The sequence below is a fragment of the Condylura cristata genome, unplaced genomic scaffold (genome assembly GCF_000260355.1).
Source record: "Condylura cristata isolate star-nosed mole 26May11 unplaced genomic scaffold, ConCri1.0 scaffold00021, whole genome shotgun sequence".
NCBI lineage: Eukaryota > Metazoa > Chordata > Mammalia > Eulipotyphla > Talpidae > Condylura > Condylura cristata.
In genome coordinates, this window is record NW_004567122.1 from 36,437,008 (window position 1) to 36,456,410 (window position 19,403).

The 19,403-nt window shown below is 37.8% G+C and overlaps 1 long non-coding RNA gene across 1 annotated transcript in view; it reads right to left on the minus strand.

Annotated features, from left to right (window-relative positions):
• Positions 1–704: 704 nt before the first annotated feature.
• Positions 705–19,403, minus strand: part of LOC105853929 — an 86,567-nt gene continuing 67,868 nt past the window's right edge. Inside the window, exons 3-4 of the long non-coding RNA XR_001145680.1 lie at positions 3,826–3,938; positions 705–782 (exon numbers count right to left, since the gene is read on the minus strand). This is a non-coding gene — a long non-coding RNA (uncharacterized LOC105853929). The remainder of the gene's footprint in view (positions 783–3,825; positions 3,939–19,403) is intronic.

The window sequence follows — 19,403 nt, forward strand, 5'->3', positions numbered from 1 at the left end:
AATTCCAAATTAATCTCACTCTATGAATACAAATTTTATGTAATGTTCAATGATCACCAAATCCTCCTGTTGTTATTTTTCATTTTTATAGGTGAAACATGAAGTCAGAGAAAACAATGCCTTGCTTAATCTGCTTAACATACCGTGTATAAAGTCACTAAATATGAAGTAATTAATTAATAAGTAGTACTCGGCTCTCATATGTATCTATTGAACATATCACAGCTACTTTATTCTGAATTCATGGACATTGGGCTTTCAGAAAAAATAAATTGTCATCAGAGGGATCGAGAGTTCCCTCCTTACACAAAATCCTGACATTAGCAGATTTTGAACTGGCAAACAAATCTGATTGTAAATGAATGTTATACCTAAAAGACAGCCTTACTCCTTACTCTAAATTCAGCTATCATGACTTCTTAAAAAGGAAAAATAAAATAATCAAGTAAATACCTTCAACGAACAAGTGGAACTGCTTCTTCTAACCCACCTCCCCACCACTCATAGGTGAAAACGAGAAAAAAGTTACTCACTGAGGCAATTAAAAAAAAAAAATCACCTGTGACACATCCTGTTTTACTTTTATCAGGTTCAAGACTACAAAACCTATAAAACAAGTTCCTCCATTTTGAGATCACAACAGTTCTTTCCTGCCTGGTCTAAGATGTGTGAAATGTCTCACCCAGGACAGAAAAACCGACTCACCAGATTGAAGAGGAGATACCAAGGCAAGGACAATAGTGGCTTTGATCCATGAAGAGAGCAGGAACATCTTACCAATTCTGTGGAAGGAACCCCAAAAATATTTTAACACATCTTGGGGACTAAATGCCCATTTTCCCAGTGAAAGTTTCTCATGGGTGAAGAAACTATACAATTGCCATAGATTCTGAAAGTAGTGAGTCTTCCCTTTTTCCTTGCCCCCCAACCCCAACTTCATTAAGAATCATTAAGAAATACACATGAACAGAAGGCCTCATAGAGACTTGAGAGAAAGCAAGAGAAGCCCTCCTTGCCCTTTAAGAAGAAGGCTGCTCACTTCCCCCCTTGGCCCAACCTACAAGAAGCATAGCTCTGGCTAAGGATGTGAACCCATTAGAGTCTCTATTTTTCTTCAGAAAACAGAAACAGTTGTTTTAGCAACAACCAACATGATACAGCTCCAGGGCTACACCCCAGGACCCACTCCACACCTTCCCCTCTTCACCTACCTGGTCCAGAAGGCAGTGGAGAGTGAGGGCCAAGGCTTTGTAGATGATACCTATTGTGCCTGCCCTTTCTTCTTGAACCTTTACCTGACTGAGGTCTGAGAAGTCTCCTTTAATGTCCTGTTGGTGAAGAGCTCAGTGAGCTGAGCTAGATGGCCCAGCAGATTAGAGTCTGAGGTATTTTGGGTCCCACATCACGAAGATGTCCCAATAGATCTCCCCTCAGCAGGGGGTTTGGGACAATTTGATCTGATGAACCCAGAAGTATGGAAAAGGAAGAAAATACTAATTGCCTGAAAACTTGATGAGGTAGAATAGCTTTTTAAACTTTTGAACTGGAAAGGAAAGAAGAGTCAAAGCAAGAAAGAAAAAAAGTGAGTTTTAGGTAACTACAGTTAGATATATACTTAGGTGCTTAGTAGTCACGCTGGGAACACAGTAGACTCAATTGGATTTTTATTGAATTTTCTATTTTGAGATAACAAAGATCCTCATAAAGCTGTAAATACCAAGACAGAGAGTTCTTGTGTTCTTGTTAAACAATTTTCCAATGGGAACATCTTGTAAAACTACAGTACAGATTCACAACCAAGAATGTTCAAAAGACTCCCACTTGAGCTTCAGTTCTGGGAACCTGGTTTGAGGACAGTTTGTGAACACGGAGAAACACAGAGAAAGAAAGTGAAAGAAATGATAGTAAGACCACTTAGAACAGTTTCCTAAATTATATATTGAATGACTGGACCTTTTCTCAGAGTTAAGTAGGAGACCCTCCAGAGTTTGAAGTAGGAAGAAGACTAATCAGAGCTTTTTTACTAACTAATGAAGAAGCATCTGGCTTGGATATAATAAAGTCCTAGTCAAAGAAGTCAGTGATGCCTGTCATCCCAGGATTACCCAGGATCAATCGCTCAACTGATTTGTCCACCAGTGAAAAACAAGTGATACATTTACCCAAGTCTCTGAAGTCTTAGATTTCTTAAGACTTAGTATATTTCTTAAGTATTAGCAACTTAATAGCTATAGGTTGAATAATGGTTTCATTTATTGACATCCTAGGTTGTAACATCAAGTGCATTACCATGATCACAATATTAACTTGGAGGGATTATGAGATTTTTCTATTTCCTAGAAACCTCTCCTGAAGTTTCTGAATCTTAAGAACAGAGGAAATTCAAGTTACTTGTACCTTTTCTGAAAACGAGTAATATAATATCTGGTCAGCTTTGGAAGTTATCTCTTTGATTATAGGTATCAAAAATATGTTATAGGTATCAAAAATATGTTAGCCCTTTATCCAACCAAATAAATAAGGGAAATTTAAGTATATCATTAAAATTTTAGTGAGCAAAACCATTAAGATTTTAGAGCAATTTAGGTTTGACATTATCACATATATAATTGAAATATCAATTTTTCAATCTGTCTTTGAAAAACTGAACATAGAGAACAGAAATTCCAAAATCAAGAGATCTTAAAGTTGGAAAGAACTTGGAGTACCTTGTATTTCATTTTGTATTCTATAGGATTCACTAGATTTCTAAGAATAAAAGACCTTGACTGTGAAATAGAATTCGTTGCAAAATGCATCACATATGAACGTGTAGCTCCAGGAAAAGGTCAACATTTACCATAATAAGCAAGAATAAATTTGCTACCACCGGTTTCTCTGTAGAAAGAGTCAACAGAAAGAAAGGAATTATTAAAAGAACGCATTAAGATCATTGGGCAATGTACAAAATGCTGCTAAAGGGAGGTTTGGTACTTGGGACATGTTAGAAAGACGGGGCTTCACATCCACAAACAGCTCAACCCATGCCAAACCCCGAAAATGTCCTCCACCATAGGGCTACTTGATATTTCCTGTTGGCTCACTTTGACTCAGTTTTCAGACTAAATCTGGGAAAAGAGGGTACTAGGGATTGCGCTATTCTAGATCTTCCAAGAGGCAGATACATTTTGGGGAATAAACTGACAAAGGTTTTATGAGAAGGAAGAAAAAAGGAAATGGGGAGGGGAATTCAGGTTAGCATTGCCTTAGACCACAAACTCCTTCAGCAAGAAGAAAGGAAGAAAATTTGGATGGAGGTGTCCTCAAAGAAAGGTTTGGAAGGCCATTTTGGTTTCAGGATGCAAAGCTGACAATTAAATGATGCCCTTTATGGCATTTATAAGTCCATGGCGATGGGCTTCAGAGTATAGCCTGAGAGCGGTCCTTGCTCAGTTATGCTTCTGAGCTTCCTGTGTATAAGGATGATTCTTAAGATTTCACCAGCTACATCGACTCCTGAGTATCAGAGCTTCAAATAAACATAACAGTTGCTAGTCTACCATTAGTAATCCACAATCAACAAAATCTTTATATTCTTTTGTTTATTTGCTGAACATCCATCATGGTTATACTGATAAAACAGATTTATCTGATAAATCCACAGAATCTTAACTTTCAAAAGAACTTTAAGGAATGGTACAAGTATGTTTTCTTAGCTTTTAGAGAAAGAATTAGAGTTATTCCTTACTGTGCCTAGATTATCAGCAAATAAATTTCTTATTATTTTTGATGGTTTTTTTTTTTTTCATTACTCTGGAGAAGAAATAGTCACCGTTGTGTTCTTACCTGAATGCCATGCAGAAAATACATCTATTGCAGTAAGTATGTCCATTAGTTCCACAGACTGGAAAACATTTTTTTGAGCAAGTATTTAGATAAGTGTCTTCTCTACAGACTGGCTGTAAAATACAGGCAGACAATACTTTTTTTAGACAATGAATATTTGAATATACCATTCTTAACTCTGAATATGAGATGTCATACATGCAAAATATGTACAATATATGCCATATCAATACATAAAATCTATAGTTAGATTTAGATACACACACTTACATAGTATCATAATAAAATTTATCAATATGTTAGTAAAAACCTTCCATTAGGAAAAGAACATGCAACCAGTTGAATGTGTTTTTATAAGGTGAATCAACACCTCTCCAAACCCACAGTCTTCTCCTTCCAGCTCACAGCTTTGTGATTACTCTGCCATCCTAGAGAAAGTCATCAAACTGAAGTTTCTATTATGCATCCTCATTCCCCACCTTCCTCTCTAATGTCACTCCATGCCAAAATGTACATTCACTGCATTTATATAGTTTGTATAGGTTAGGATAACTTAATAACTTACAGAAAGATATGTATTCTTATATGCTTTCTTTTTATACTCCTTTGTGACCTTTATATATACTGATTTTTAGAGCTGTAGTACATTTATTTTCATCTCTTTGAAGTGAGAACTATTCCATTATGTAGAATAAACATTTACTATTTAGTCTCCTACAAATTGATAATAGGGGTAGTCACAAAATTTCTTTGTTTTGTTAGGATGTATAATTCTACTCTAAATACATTCTTGTATCTCTCCATTTTGGGTGTAACAGATAACTACCAGTGATTTGAATGTTGGGTTAATACATTCATGTAGATAAAGCTGAATGGCTTTGCTTCTTAGATTCTGTTTCTTGATCATGGTACAATAATAACACATACAGACATATATTTTGAAGACTTCAGCATACTTTTAAAGATTTTTGTACACTTGTTAACTTTGTTGTGACTTAAAAAATTGAAAATGGTTAAAAACATATACTTCAATTTCCAAAATGAGTAAGAGTAACTTACCAAATATTTGTAATTGAATGGCTTAAAGAGAGTAGTTTCTGCAACCAAAAACGAGTTTGAAAAGATAATAAACCTATACATATATTGGTTGAAGAAACTCATGCAAATGACTACTCAAGGAATGGCAACTAATGAAGTAAAAACTTTTCTGGCACTAACAAAAGATAACTTGTGAAAAATACTCAAATCATAAAAAAAATTCCCAAATTAGTCTAGTTCTGTGGAAAAAATGGTCATATTATGCTATTATAACTGCTAAGACCCTGCTCACAGAAATAATTTTTTAAGACACTTCACCAGATGGAAATTTGATCTGAAGTCTTATCTCTCCCTCCAAACTATGGCCACCTTCAGTTTTAAGGAAAATAACTGGTCAACTGAAGTCTGGCCTTCTTCTTTCCTTACACCAGGCCTTGTTCTTTCCTTACACCTAGCATACGGTATCATGTGCATTTCTAACGGACAGACAAATAAAATCCAAGGCCCATTTTATAAAGCGTCTTACTTGTTAAGGAACTACTCCAAATCTTAAGATTCCTGCTAATGGTAAACTGTTCCGGCTGTTACCTCCCCAAACCCTATACTTCAACAAGAAATATCTTGTCAACAAGAAGGCTGCGCTACAGGTGTGACAGAAAGTCCACAAAAAAGTATTCTGTGAACACAGGAAAAGGAGTCGATTGCTTTTCTAAACCTTTGTGTCAGTCCACAAGGAGACCAACTGCTTTTAGCATAAATATGAAACTCACTGTTTTCTTCAGAAAAGTAGGAATAATTATTTCTAGCAAGATCAATTTGGAGCAACTCACAGCAAAGTCAGATACCAGAGGCACCTCCTAAGGCTCTCCACTTAACCTACCTCATTCAGAGGAATAACAGGAAGTTAACCAACATGGGCTTGTTCACTTTCCTTTCTAACCACCTATCTCCATCCAACATTGTCATTTTTATTGATATGAGAGTGAGAAGCTTGATGGGATAATATAGATCGCTTGAGCTGATAAGACACAAAGTCATTCTTTGTCCTCCCTGGGGGCTGTAAAATAGGTCATTAGAAGGCTTCCAAGTACTACTCAGTAGATCTTCCCTCAGCAGGAGGCTTAGGAGAGTTTGATCTAATGAGCTTTGAAGTATGAGGAGGAAATAATGAAATATGTGCAATTATAAATTGGAAGATAGAGAAGATATGTGAAAGGTAAGTTGAAAAGGGACAGGACATCAAGCAGAACAAGAAGAAAGCTTTTAAAAATGGTAATTCAACAAGTGTTTTAATCCCTACTGGTTGAAAAAACTAGATGAATATTAGAATCAACTGAAGAAATTTTAAAGCCTGAATATTCACCATTCCAATATCAAGACTGTGAACCAATGTTAACAGGTGAATCCCGGGTATTAGTATGTTGTGGAAACTTCAAGTGACACTCAGTCCCTGCCAGGTTTGAGAAGCCCTGATCACAAACCATGAATTTCTTTAATAGGAAAAAAAGAAAGTTGTAGATGAAAGTTAAGATTAGTGGAACATTACTCTAAATTATATATTAGCTTATTTGTTCTTTACCTCAGATGTAAGTGGAAGACACTGAAGGTTTTAAAGTAAGGGAAATGCTTGGTTAATTATTCTCTTATATACTGTTTCAGTAGAAAGTGGAAGTAAAGTTCAATTTCCATTTACCAGTGAATAACTTGGATTCCATGCCCATATAATTACAGTGCATATTTTACTTAAGTAACTAATTAATAGAGTCTATCTCAAGGGTTATTATAAATCTTGGAGATAAAATATTAGAACTGTCTATATTAAAATTATGTCTGGGTACCTTATATTACTCTAAACCTACCAGTAGTTTTTAGCACTGAGCATACCCAGAATTTAGAAATATCAGAGGCTCCAGAAAAGGGGTAAACCTACTTTAATTAACACATAAAGCGGCCCCAAACCAAAAACAACAGCACAAAGCACTAGAACATTAGGTGGGAGAACTAGTATACACAGTTGCAATAAAATATTAAGATGCTCATTTTATAAGCAAGACAGAGACATAGAGAAAGAAAAAAATCAACAGAGTATGCTCTACACAGAGGAAATGCAGACAACAGAAATTTCTTTTGAAGGAACTAAAATAATAAACCCAAAACTTTCAAAATATTGGAATATGTGGAATAAAAGTCAAAATAATAACATAACCACCGCTAACTGCATACATAATGGTGAACGATTGAAAGCTTCTCCTCTAAGATTTGGTGCAAGACAAGGATGTCAACTTCCCTCATTGCTATTGTATTAGAAGTCCTAATTAGAGAAATTAGTCAAGACAAAGGAATCCAAATTAGGAAAAAAGTAAAATGTTGCATTGTGAAGGAGTGAAGGTAACAAAGAAGGTAAAACTTATACCATGAAAACTCTAAGATACTAGTAAAAGAAACAGAAGAAGACATAAAGAAGCAGAAGACTACTCATTGCTCATAGACTAGCAGATTAAACATTGTTAAAATAATCCACTTACCAAAAACAATATATAAATTCTATGTAGACCTTATCAAGATTCCAAGAACATTCTTCAAAGAAATAGAACAAACTGAAATTTGTATGGAATCACAAAAGACCCTGAATAGCCAAAACAATCCTGAAAATTGAAATAATAATTTAGTTCAGCATAGTGGCAGGTTAGGAAATTGTACAAAAATCAGTTGTCATGCTACATGTAAACAATGAGCAAAAGAGGAAGAAATCAAGATCCCATTTACAACTTTACCAAGAAGAACTAGATACTTTGGAGTAAATTTAACAAAGTAGGTGATGGTTTTCTTACACAATGAAAACTGTAAGACATTGTTAAAAGAAACAGAAGAAACTCAAAGACATGGAAGGACATTCCCTTCTCATGGACTGGAAAACTGACATTGTCAATATGTCTATCTTACTCAAAGTCATATATAGAATCAATGTAATCCTTGTCAGAGTGTCAATGGCATTCTTAAAAGATATAGGACAAACAGTGAAATACATATGGAACCACAACAATCCTAAATAACCAGAACAATTAAGACCAAAAAAAAAAAAAAAAAAAAAGAGTAAGAGTGGAGTGGTAGTAAACATCCAGACTTCAAAGAATACTATAAATTTATAATAATAAAAATAGTATGGTTCTGTAACAAAAACAGACACCCAGACCAATGGAATAAAATTGAGAGAACAAAAATAATCCCACTTATTTATGGACAGTTAATTTGCAACAAAAGAGCTAAGAGTATATACTGTAGAAAGGAAAGTCTTCAGTAAATGGGGTTGGGAAAACTGGACTACCGCACAAAAGAATGAAATTAGACTACCATCTCATACCTTACACAAAAATCAACACAAAATGGCTTGATGACATGTGTGGCAGACCAAAACCATAAAATAAATAGAAAACTAGGGTCTAACATGAGTCCTGATTTAATTCTTGAGGATAAATCTTACTTTTTTGCATATGCATAACTTTATAGCTCTACAATACAATAGTTCATAATTATTTATGAACAACAGCCATTCACCTATCTAATCTAGAGCTAAAGGGAATTTGATTCTTGTCTTCTGCAATCTCTCCATGTAAATGTCAGTTATTATTTAGATGTTTTTTCCTATGACATTCTTCTTTCTTTTTAGCATAGATGCAGAATTATTTCTTTAAATAGGAACAATTCTGTAATTTTGAACGAGTGATAAAATCTAAGAGCTGACATATTGCCAGTGGATCAATCAGGGAGTGCCCTTAAAGCATTATGGGTTTCTCCCTACCTCCTTCCTGAAGGGTTCCTGTGGGAAGCATAAAGGCTTCACTTTGGCAAGCATCTGGATGATCTGAGCACTTTAGGGGTCTCAGTGTGAAGCCTGCGTAATGTTTTTCTGTAGAGGAGCCTTTCAGTCAATGCGGGTGGCAGACTTCTTCAGGTGTTGCCTGGTATTTTGCCTTTAAGTATTTCTAGGGAAGAGAGAAATTCTTGTAGGTACTGCACATGATTACAATGAAAGTCAGTTAAATCAGATAAAGGGCAGGGTTACAGACCCAAATGTAAAGGCTTGCCCAGCATAGGTTCAAAGGGAGAGATTCTGTGCTTCCTTGTAGGAGTCTCCATTGGTGAAGAGCCAGTGGGAAAACTCATCTTCACATAAGCTTATTAGCCAATGAATTTTTTAGAGTTTGAGTTATTAGCTCTATTTTCCAGGGGACTATGCCTTCTGGGATCTATAAGCAATTCCTAAATGAGAATAAAAATAAAATCTCTCTGTGTGATTACATATACCCTGCTATTCCAACAGGGGGGTTATGCTTATCAAGAGAAACAGAATCATCTGAGCCAATATCTCAGCATTGACTTTTGATAAGGGAAAGACTTCAGTCCATCCAAGCATCAAACACACCATAACTAGACAAGATCTCTTAGCCTCCACAGTCATTAATTCTATGAAATCCAAGTGTCATCAGGTTCCTGGCAGTTAGTTGGCAAGAATTTCATGAGTTTATTTTGGGCATTGTTTGTTAAGAAGTTGTTGCCAAATAGCACATCTCTTTAAAGTGTTGAGTTGTTTATCTTTTGCCAAGCATAGTAAGAGCCTTTAAAATTATCTTTTATTCAGATAATTTCTTGATGACACAATGCTAACTAAGCAAACAGAGACTGTGGTTTGAGAATTCTTTTGTCACGTAACTCCTACTGCCAAGTCTAATTTCTTTGACTTGCCTTTTCAATCCACTTTCCTATTTCTTTTTGTGAAGCATATGTTTAAAAATGAGCAGTTTCTTTTTTTCTTAAAGATAGAATTTCTATCTTTGTATTCTGCTGTATCTTTCTCCTCCCCCCTCATTATTTATATCCTTTTGAACTTTTCCCTTCCCCTCTCCCTCTTAATCTCAGAAACTTCACTTTATTAGTGCCCACTAGTTTTATAAGTTGTTTTGCTTTGTTGAGTCATCTGCTATGTAAATGTTCAACATTTGTTTTTGTCATTCTGATGTGCTTTACTACACATACTTCCCTCAAACTCCTTCTATTTTGATGTAAATGGCAGCATTTCATTTTTCCTTATGGTTGAGTAGTATTAAATGTGGACATGCCACATACTTGATCCAATTCTCTATCAGTGGGCATTTAAGTTGTTTCAATGTCCTAGCTGTTGTAAATAATGTTGCAGGCTGTGTTTTAATTGGAGTCTCAGAGCTCTCTTAACAAAATCATTGTTTTTAGAAATGTCATCATGTTGCCCTATGTGAGACCTACAATAAACTACTGATTTCTGAGCCGGCAGTTGTAAAGTCTCTAACAAAGCCCTATCAATTTTTCATGAGATATTTTCATTTCCAACAACAAAAAATAAGTTTCTTACTTTTCTCCAGTTTCCTTGTTGCATGACAGACATCAAACATATTTGCCATAGGTATAAATTGGTATATATTTTTAAATTCCAGAACTAGGGCTTGTGTCCTAATTATTATTAAATAAACCTGTTTTTGCAGACTTAATTCCATTTAAAACATAAGTCTCCAAAATTCCCTGAGAAGTCAGTGCAGCATAGGAAGTTAATTTTCTCCTAAGCATATTCCCACCAGTAAGCATCAACTATGTAACTGATTAACAATATCAGTAATCAATTTAAATCCCCTTTTCTTTGTCCACTCGAAGGGGGAAAGACCTATTCTACAAAGTTATGTTCAGTTAGACTGTTACCTCTACATTTTGAGGTTTGAGGTCATGTCAGGTTATGACTGACCAAAGTTCAAATAATGAGTAGGGCCCCATGGATATATGGATCCCATGGGGGTGGGGAGGGGTCAACAACCTGGGCTGTGCTTGCAGAGGGCTGGGTGAATAACAGACCAACCAGTTGTAAGCAGGCCTAAAGCCAGAACATCTCAGTGTCCTATTGTGGGATGTTCCAGCTTTCCTTTCCTCTTGCCACCACGCCTGATGATACTTCCAAGATGGGACAATAAGCGAAGATCTGCACAGTCTGCATGGAAAGTTGTGGCAAACTGTGCTGAACATCAGATCCAAGATACCAGTTTTTCTAAAACTGGTCATCAAAGACTTGAGGATGCTAAACTTCTACTGACTGAGCAACAATTGGGAGTCCATTTTGGTGATGTTGTGAAGAGGAGGCACCACATTTCCCATTCTGTTACACACAATTGCCTTCAATTACAGGCCCCAAAATGCTGCAACTGGATTTCCTGCCCAGGGGAGGATTGAGTCTAAGCAGCCGAGCTGGGTAGATAATTGATCTCAGGAGGACCTGTGGCTACTTTTCTCCACTTGGTTCTGATGACTGAATTGGCATCCTGTTATGTATAGTTAGTTATGTATTGGCAAATTAATTTATCTATTTTTCTTTCACTCTAGCTGCCTTTGTAAATCCTTTGTAAATAAACTTTTAATTTTTTTTTTTTAATTTCCACCTTTATTTCTCTGTATGAGTCTGCTTTGGGTTTGCCTCCAATTCTTAGGCGTAGTGAGGACTCATCCAGGTCACCTTGTTTCCAGTGGGGTGTCTTGGAACAATCGGAATTCCTAAAAGGATTTGTGCAATAGGAGAACCAAAATGTGATGCAACTAGCTTGTCTGATTTAGAATGCCACTTAGCTAGGGTGTTGGCCTATTGTTACCATGAGGGAGTTAATGAATAGATCTAAGCATTTGCTAAGCATGTCATGCATCAGAAATAGTATCAGGCTGAGACAGGAGCTAGAAGACATTTGATACTATTTCCTAGCCCTCCTCTCAGTTGTGCCAGATAGTATCTACTCTGGAAAAGTGCAGGACAGGATCTTTAATGATATGGCCCATGATTCTTAATTAAATGAAAAGGAAATGCTGATCTCCAAATCCTTTTGAATGGAAGATCAGATTACAGGGGCCACATTTTATGAATTAAATGCTTCCCAACCATAGCTGGATGGTGTGGTTCTACAAATGTGAATACATTTTCAATAATACAAGTCTTTTATGAAGTATTCTAGAATGTCTGCTTAGGCAGAGATGAGTAATTCCAGGAACAAAGAGAATAAGCAGAGATGAGTGTTGCTATGTTTAGGCCTTGAGGTCTATTTGTCACCTTCCTCATGGTGGCTATAAAGCAATCAGGCAAAATGTGAATATGTGCAGGACATCACACTTGAAATAGTACCACATGAGAGATCAACTAAGTTGGCCACAAGTCCAAAAGCCTTGTATTATACTGATTTCCTGTGTTAGACTTGCAGAATTAGTCAGTTAATGTACAACATTATTCTTCAGTATTAGGTAATTTTTTTCTGAAATTTCTAAAGTTTCTAAATTTTTCAAAAATTCCTAACTTGTAGATGCCTGCACCAACCTCAAAGTGTTCAGCATTGACAGAGAGGGTGTTTAGGGATAAGAATTATTCAGAGATACATTTATAGCTAAGGGAGGGCTTGACTCAGACACAAAGTACACTTGCCCTCACTAACATGTTTCATGCCATTTAGCTCATAGAAACAAAGACTTCATAGTTTCAGTTAATATCACAAATTGCTGGGCTCAGACTATGGCTCACAGGTCAAATATAGAAAGTATCTTTTGTGAGGGAGTAAAGGCTTTGTTGGGGTGTTCAGGAACTGCATTCTCTTCAAACAACCTACCAGTATGGGATTCTCTGACCAGGATTTGAGAATAAAATAGTTGACTTGGGAGGTAAATTTAGTATCAATCAGTAGGAGGGAGGGGAAATGATGCAGGGATATGACGGGAATCTATAAACAGTGAGTTTCAAGCAGTTACCACTGTGGGAAAATGGATTTTATTCTACCTCAAGACCCTGACAGTAGTATGAAAAACAAACATTAGATGTTTCCTCTCCAAAAGACCAGGGAGTTGGCATGTTTAGACATCTACTGTCATCAGTCGCTGACTGAGCGATGCTCACAGGGAACATTATCACTTGGGTGCCCTTGACACTGTGTGTAGGGACAGCATATCAGAGAAAGTCCTTAAGCACAGTGACACAGGTGCTGACAGTTGGAAGCCAAGCTCCACATTGCCATACAAGACCAGACTGGAAACGTGGACGGTACTGACAGCGCTGGTATCAGACTGGAGACAGCAAAACAGAAGCTGGAGCTCAGAAACCATGACTGGAAATATACATTTGGGAGTCACTGGAAGATAAGTGGAATTAAAATTTATGAGACTGGATAAGGCCACTTTGGCAAATAGAGGAGGAAAAAAGCAATGCATTCCCTACCACATAGGAATAATAAAAGAAATCCATAAATTAAACTGATAAGGTGCAAGACAAGCTGTGGGGAAGAACCCAGAGGGTTTGATATCACAGGAGTGAAGTTTTTAAAGATGTGTCAAGAAGAAAGTAGCAATAAATCACATCAAATGCTGCTAACATGACAATAACGTAACAATGAAACGTGAGAATCCACACATTTCCAACATAGCTGCCACAGGGGACCTTAAGAGTTAACACAGTGGAATTTAGGCAGGATGGTCTGAAAATAAAGATCTCCAGGCCTGCCTCCTCCAAACACACTAAGTCACAAAACTGATGCAAAGCAAAGCCAAAATGACTGAGGGAAAGAACGGTTGTTAGCACACACAATGGAAGTTTCAGCTCTAGCCCCTAGACAGGGATAAGAAAAACTCTTAAAGGTCACTCTGGGCAAAGTGATTATGGGGCAGTACCACCCACAGGGGAGGAGTGGCTTTGGTGCAGAGCCCCGGTAGCTATTGTCACGTTGGAATAAGCAGGGGACTGGTACCGGTAAGGGGTAGTGTCAATAGCTATTGAACTGTTCAACATGTGGGCTCCTAACACCCAGCATTGCACTGGATAAGGGGTACATGAGCAGGCACCCAGGACGGAGGTGCATTGCTGGAGCTACAGAGTTGGGGGCACAGAGCAAGGACTACTGACTTAAATCGAGCCTCTTAAAATAGAACATTGATAGTCTGAAATGGTTGAGAACACCTGGATTTCCCTATATAAGAAACCAAACTACTGACATTCAGACTGAGCTAAACAAGCACCACTTCACAAAGGTATGTTACCTCCTCACAAAGATGTGCTTCATGATATAAATGTTAAATTCCTGAGTCTACTGGAGGTGGTCCTTTGATACCTATTAGTGTGGTACTTTTTTATTTATTTTATTTTTTAAATAAAAAATATTTATTTATTCATCATAGAACTGGGGTGCAGGCCAGAGGTGCAGTGGGTGAGGGGATTCATCAAAGACAGAGTGGGGGAGCAGAACAGGCAGATTGATTAAAATACACTGCTAAGGGGAGCAGCGGGCAGGTCAGGAGAGTCTGCGGTTCCATGTGGGTCAGCTCCCTGGCCACTGATCGAACTCGTGCTGCAGTGGTGACAGTGTAGTAGCACTAAGACAACCCATGGCCACCAGGTTGACCCATGGTGTGGTACCCTTTTATACCCTCTACCCCTTACTGGTACCAGTCCCCTGCTTATTCCAACAAATACAAAAATAACATTTGGAAATTTAACCCGACAAAACACATACAAAATCAACAATAAGGAGATAACAGAAAAAGGTACAAATGCCAGAACAACAACAACAACAACAAAACAATTTTGAAAGGAGTCCCAACTTCAGGAGTGGCAGAGCATGACAGAAGAGGAATTCAGGGCAATAGTTCTGTCAAAGCTGATGCAACTGAAAAAAATCAATGGAGGAGAGATATCAAACAAAACAGAATAAAGATAATGAAAATAGAAGGCAGCTATATACAGAGGTAATGGAGTTAATGGACACTGTATCTGAATTTAAAAAATACAACTGAGGGTCTTAATAGCAAACATACAGAAGCAATGAAGAAAACTGATGAACATGAAAACAAAATCCTGAAGAACACAAGATTAGAACAAGGTAGAGAACAGGAATGAAAAGAAAGGGAGTAAAAGCTCCCTGGAACAGCCGAAAGAGGTTAGAGTTCATAGAGTGATACATAGAAGTCTGATTGGACTGTGACTGCAAGGAACCGTGCAAGGGGGAATTTACATAGCATTCTTAAGGCATTTTGTCCAATTAGAAGTGATAAAATCACACAGCAGCTGTCTGGGAAAGCGGAGTTAGGGGATATTTATGATATGGGATAAGCTTACTATATACTGACTGGGGAAATACAGTATAGAGGAGAAAGTCATGAAAATGAAAGAGCAGTGAAGGACGCGTTAGCTCTCCCACGTCCCTTATTGACACTCGAGGCTTAACAAGCTGGTTTTCTTATATTCTAAGAGAAAAGGGCATTCACTAGGCAGATAAACCAGAAACTGCTGACCACCAAAGCAAGCTGGTGCCAACCTGAATCTCCTTGCATCACAAGGATGGAGATTCTGACCTGGGCCCACTTCCCCCTTCTGTCCCACGATCGCTCAATAAATCTCCCTGCACTCTGTCAAAAGGCAGGTCTGTGGTCTTTCAGACATGAGCCTGCCACCCTACTCAATTTGTCAGCAAGTTAAATTGCTTTCTTTCTCCTCAAACTCTACTTCCTTTTATAGGCTAAGGGAAAAGGAGACTGGCATTCTGTATCAAAAGTAGAATGGGGATATTCTGCAGGAGGTGAGGGAATGAGGTGATTTGTTTCTGGGAATGATGGGTATAGGTAAACCAATGTAAATCTGTACAAATTCTCTTCAGATTGCTCCAATTTCTGAATTATATAAGAAGAAATGTAACTAGGTGAAAATGAGGCAATATATTGGGCACATGAGAGACAAGAGAGGGGACAGTCGGAGACCTAGGAAACAGGGTCACTGATAGTGAGGCAGCAGTTCATACCCTGCTGTGGCCAGGTGCTGTGGTAGTGAATTATCCCTACAGCTATGTCTGCTGCATGATGAGAGGCACAGATCAGGCAGAACACTGAACTTTGGCAAGGTTGTAGAGTCGGTTAAGTGAGCAGGATGCAATGTGCAAAGGAAAGATAAAGTGAGAAGTAAGTTAAAATGACTAGCCATGAAATGAAAGTTGAGTAAAGAGGGAAGAGGAGATATCATTTAGAGAGGAACAATGAGTAGGTAGATCCAGGTGGACTCAAAATGTCACTCAGCTTGTGCAACTAAAGGAAGCGAGCTAGAAATATAGGAAGTACATGTCGGGAAACTAGGTGCATGAAACTGAGGATTAACAAGGCAAGCATTTGATATAACTGCAGGCCAAGACACTAAAGAAATTATTCCTGGGGATTTTGAAAGAGCCTAGATTTGAGAATAGATACTGATAAAAAAATGTCCACAAGCCTAAACCTAACATTGTCCATAACCGAAGGACTGGCCTAGAGTTAGCTGGTAAGAGCAACAATGAAGAGTGGGTAGTATAGTCTGATGTGGCTGGAGGATGCAGGTAGAAAAGAGGAATGATTGGAACATGCAATAAAAACTAGGAAAACACTTGCAGGATTAAGATGAAAATGGGCCAATAAATAACCACCACTTACTGGAAGGGCAGGAAGGCAGCATGTTCACAGGAGAGCCAGCTCTCCACCAGAGCAAGAAGACAAAGGAACATACCAAGAAATGCTTGCTAACACATAGCATTTAGGAGTTGGGTAAATAAATGAGGACTAAGTGAGACATGAACAGTGATATGGAAGTGGGATATGGAAGTGGAGCTTTAATGGGGAATCACAGTCACAGGTTGACTTGTTTCCAGAAAGTTCTCCTAGCAAAAAGTTGATCAATACAGTCACTTTGTTTCTTTCCCTTTTCTCAGGAATCAAAACAGTCCTCTGCTGCCTGTAGTGTAAGGTTTGAGCTTAATTGTTTCAAATATATCCTCTGGTTCTTGAATTATTGATAGTGGAAAGGTAAGTCCAAGAGCAGATACTCTGAAATGGTCAAGAAGTAGAACCCACGAATGCTTAACTATATTCAGTTTACACTGGAATGCTATTACAATCTTCTTGTGTGTGTGTGTGTGTACCATAACAAATCCAAAATATTTCATTATTATTTTTCTTCTTATGGTAGCTTCCAATGTTGCATTTCCTTTTCTGTTCATGAAAGATCAGGCAATTTCCAAACAAGGCCATGTGGAAGGTTTTGGATGGCCAACTTGGTTGTATGGTTTAAGAGCAACCTCTTCAGTCAGTAAAGGGAAGTGCAGTGTCTTTAGTAACAGCAAATTTTGATGGGGAAAGGGAAGTGCAATCAATCCATTGATGCTATCAAAGCTTTTTTAACTACACTATTTATTGGCTTTCCTCTATTTCACTAACACGAAGACCTTGAGAAATAGCTCTTATGATCCACACCTCACTGGGGCCTTGACCTCCTGCCCCTGATACACAAACCCTTTGAGACACTTTCTGTCAAATGTTACTAGAATTTGGTTATGTTGGAATTAGTTGATTTCAGTTATACAAAATAAAAAGTTACATTTATCCATAGTCATGTTTTTATCATGAATAGTAATCACATGATATGTACAATTAAGAGTCAATGGAAGACTTGTGTAAAGCAGATATATCATATTTGTTTTAGAAATAGCATTCTTGAAATTCTAGTATATTTACAAAATGGACAAATTCCTCTGCAAGTCAAAAAGAAGGTGTATCACAATCATGTAGGAAAAGATTATATTAAAAGATAGTTATTTTAATTCCTGGGATTCCCATCAAATTCTGATTGAGTTATGCCTTGGTGAATTAGACAATATTCTAAATACATCCAGAAGACACATTCTTAAGAATACCTAGTGAAAATAAATAATTGATGGGTGGAGTTTTTCTTTTCTACATGGTAGCTTTCCTATCAAGAAGTAAAATTTTTATTGAGAAAAAATGTAATGCACTGTAGCTACAAGGTCAACATGGGGTATAGATAAAATCTTTTCCTTCATAAAGCATGCAATTGATAATTAATACCTAGCAGCAAAATTTCAGAGAGTTTGAAAGCTGGAGCTTTGGAGAGATCAAGAAAAAGGAAAATCAAACATGTTGCATGAGCAACTCATAATAAGCCACACAAAATATTCATGGTATTGGTGCAAGAAGATGGGTGGCTAGCAAGTTAAAGGGCACATGCATGCTTTAAGGGAAATAGGGAGAAAGCAGGTGCATATGGGCTTTGGATTTCAAGGCAGCTGTGTTTGACTCTCCTTTCTGCCCAATAGTAGCTTCATTAGTAATTAATTACCTTCAGCAATTAATTTCCTCCTTTAGGCCTCAGCTTTTTCACTTATATAATTGCAGGGTGCTATAAACCTCATGACATTACTGTGAAGAATAAATGTGATCAGTAGTGTAAATCCCAAGCCACGCACTGGCAGAAAAAAAATGGGGTGGAAAATGTGTAGCTCCCTAGGCAAAGTTATATGGAAAAAAGGATAAGAACAGACCTAAAAGAAAGGCGTACGACAAATTCTCCAGAATATTAAGACAAAGGGGGAAAAAAGTGTGGTTAGTTCATCCTGAAACATTCCAGTTACCAAGAGAGGTTTTCCCCTCAGATTAATGTAGAAGTGGTGTGGTCACAGAGTTAAACGGAAATTCAATCAAAATATGGAAATTGTACGGAAATGGGTACCTTAAGTAGGTTTCCCAAATATCTGGAGGGCACTCACTTTTGTGAGTGGTGATGATATCAGTGCTGTAAAGTCAGTAACATGGAATGTGTCCTCTCTTTTCCTCACAACCAATATTTAAAGCAAGATAATGGGAAACTGAATTGCAAGAGGGAGGGATAAAGAAAAGGACGTTACCTGACTAAATATAAATGTCAGACTAAGGGACTTGAAGTGGGGTGGAAGTGTCAAAAGAAGTGCCAACTGCTCTAGGAGACTTTAAAGTCTGAGAGACAGGAATCGCCTCCCCCCCAAACCCCCCAGACAATGGCCAGTTCGCAGGCTTCCATATTGAGACACCACAGAGGGAAGCAAAAGGAGAAGTGGGGGGTTTGGGTACTGCAAAAATTACCAGTTGGGGTGCCAGTTCCCCAAGCTGATGTGAGAAATCTCGAAGGATAAATCAGGTAAACCTCTTGAGGAGCAGGGTGAATTACATGACCTTAGGAGGAACAAACAACCAGGAAGACTAGAACCAGCAATGACTTTGGCAAGAAGGTTCCCAGGTCCTCTAGGATGGCGTAGGCAATCAATCTACTTTGCAAATGTCATCAGATATTTAGAAGACACGTCCTCCACATTCTCAAGTTTCACAAATAGAAAACACAAGTACAGAACCTCCAAGTCTTTCTCTGCTTGCTGGAGCATGAAACATCTGAAGAGGTAGTTCAAGAGAGGGCTCAAACTCATAAATAGTCATGAGTGCAAAGTTATGCCAAGCAGTGGTTTGCTCAACAGAGCAAGGAGCCTGCCCCCTCACTCAACATGACACTGACTACAGACTGAGACGAGCGACTTTGCTGAAGGCAGGCCGGGAGCTCAGGGTGACTGCAGGCTCACACTTTGCAGCAAACTAATTCAGGTAATGCCTCTTTACCTCCTCATTGATGGGATCAGTGTAGCTTTCTCTCTGCCATCAGTTTCTCC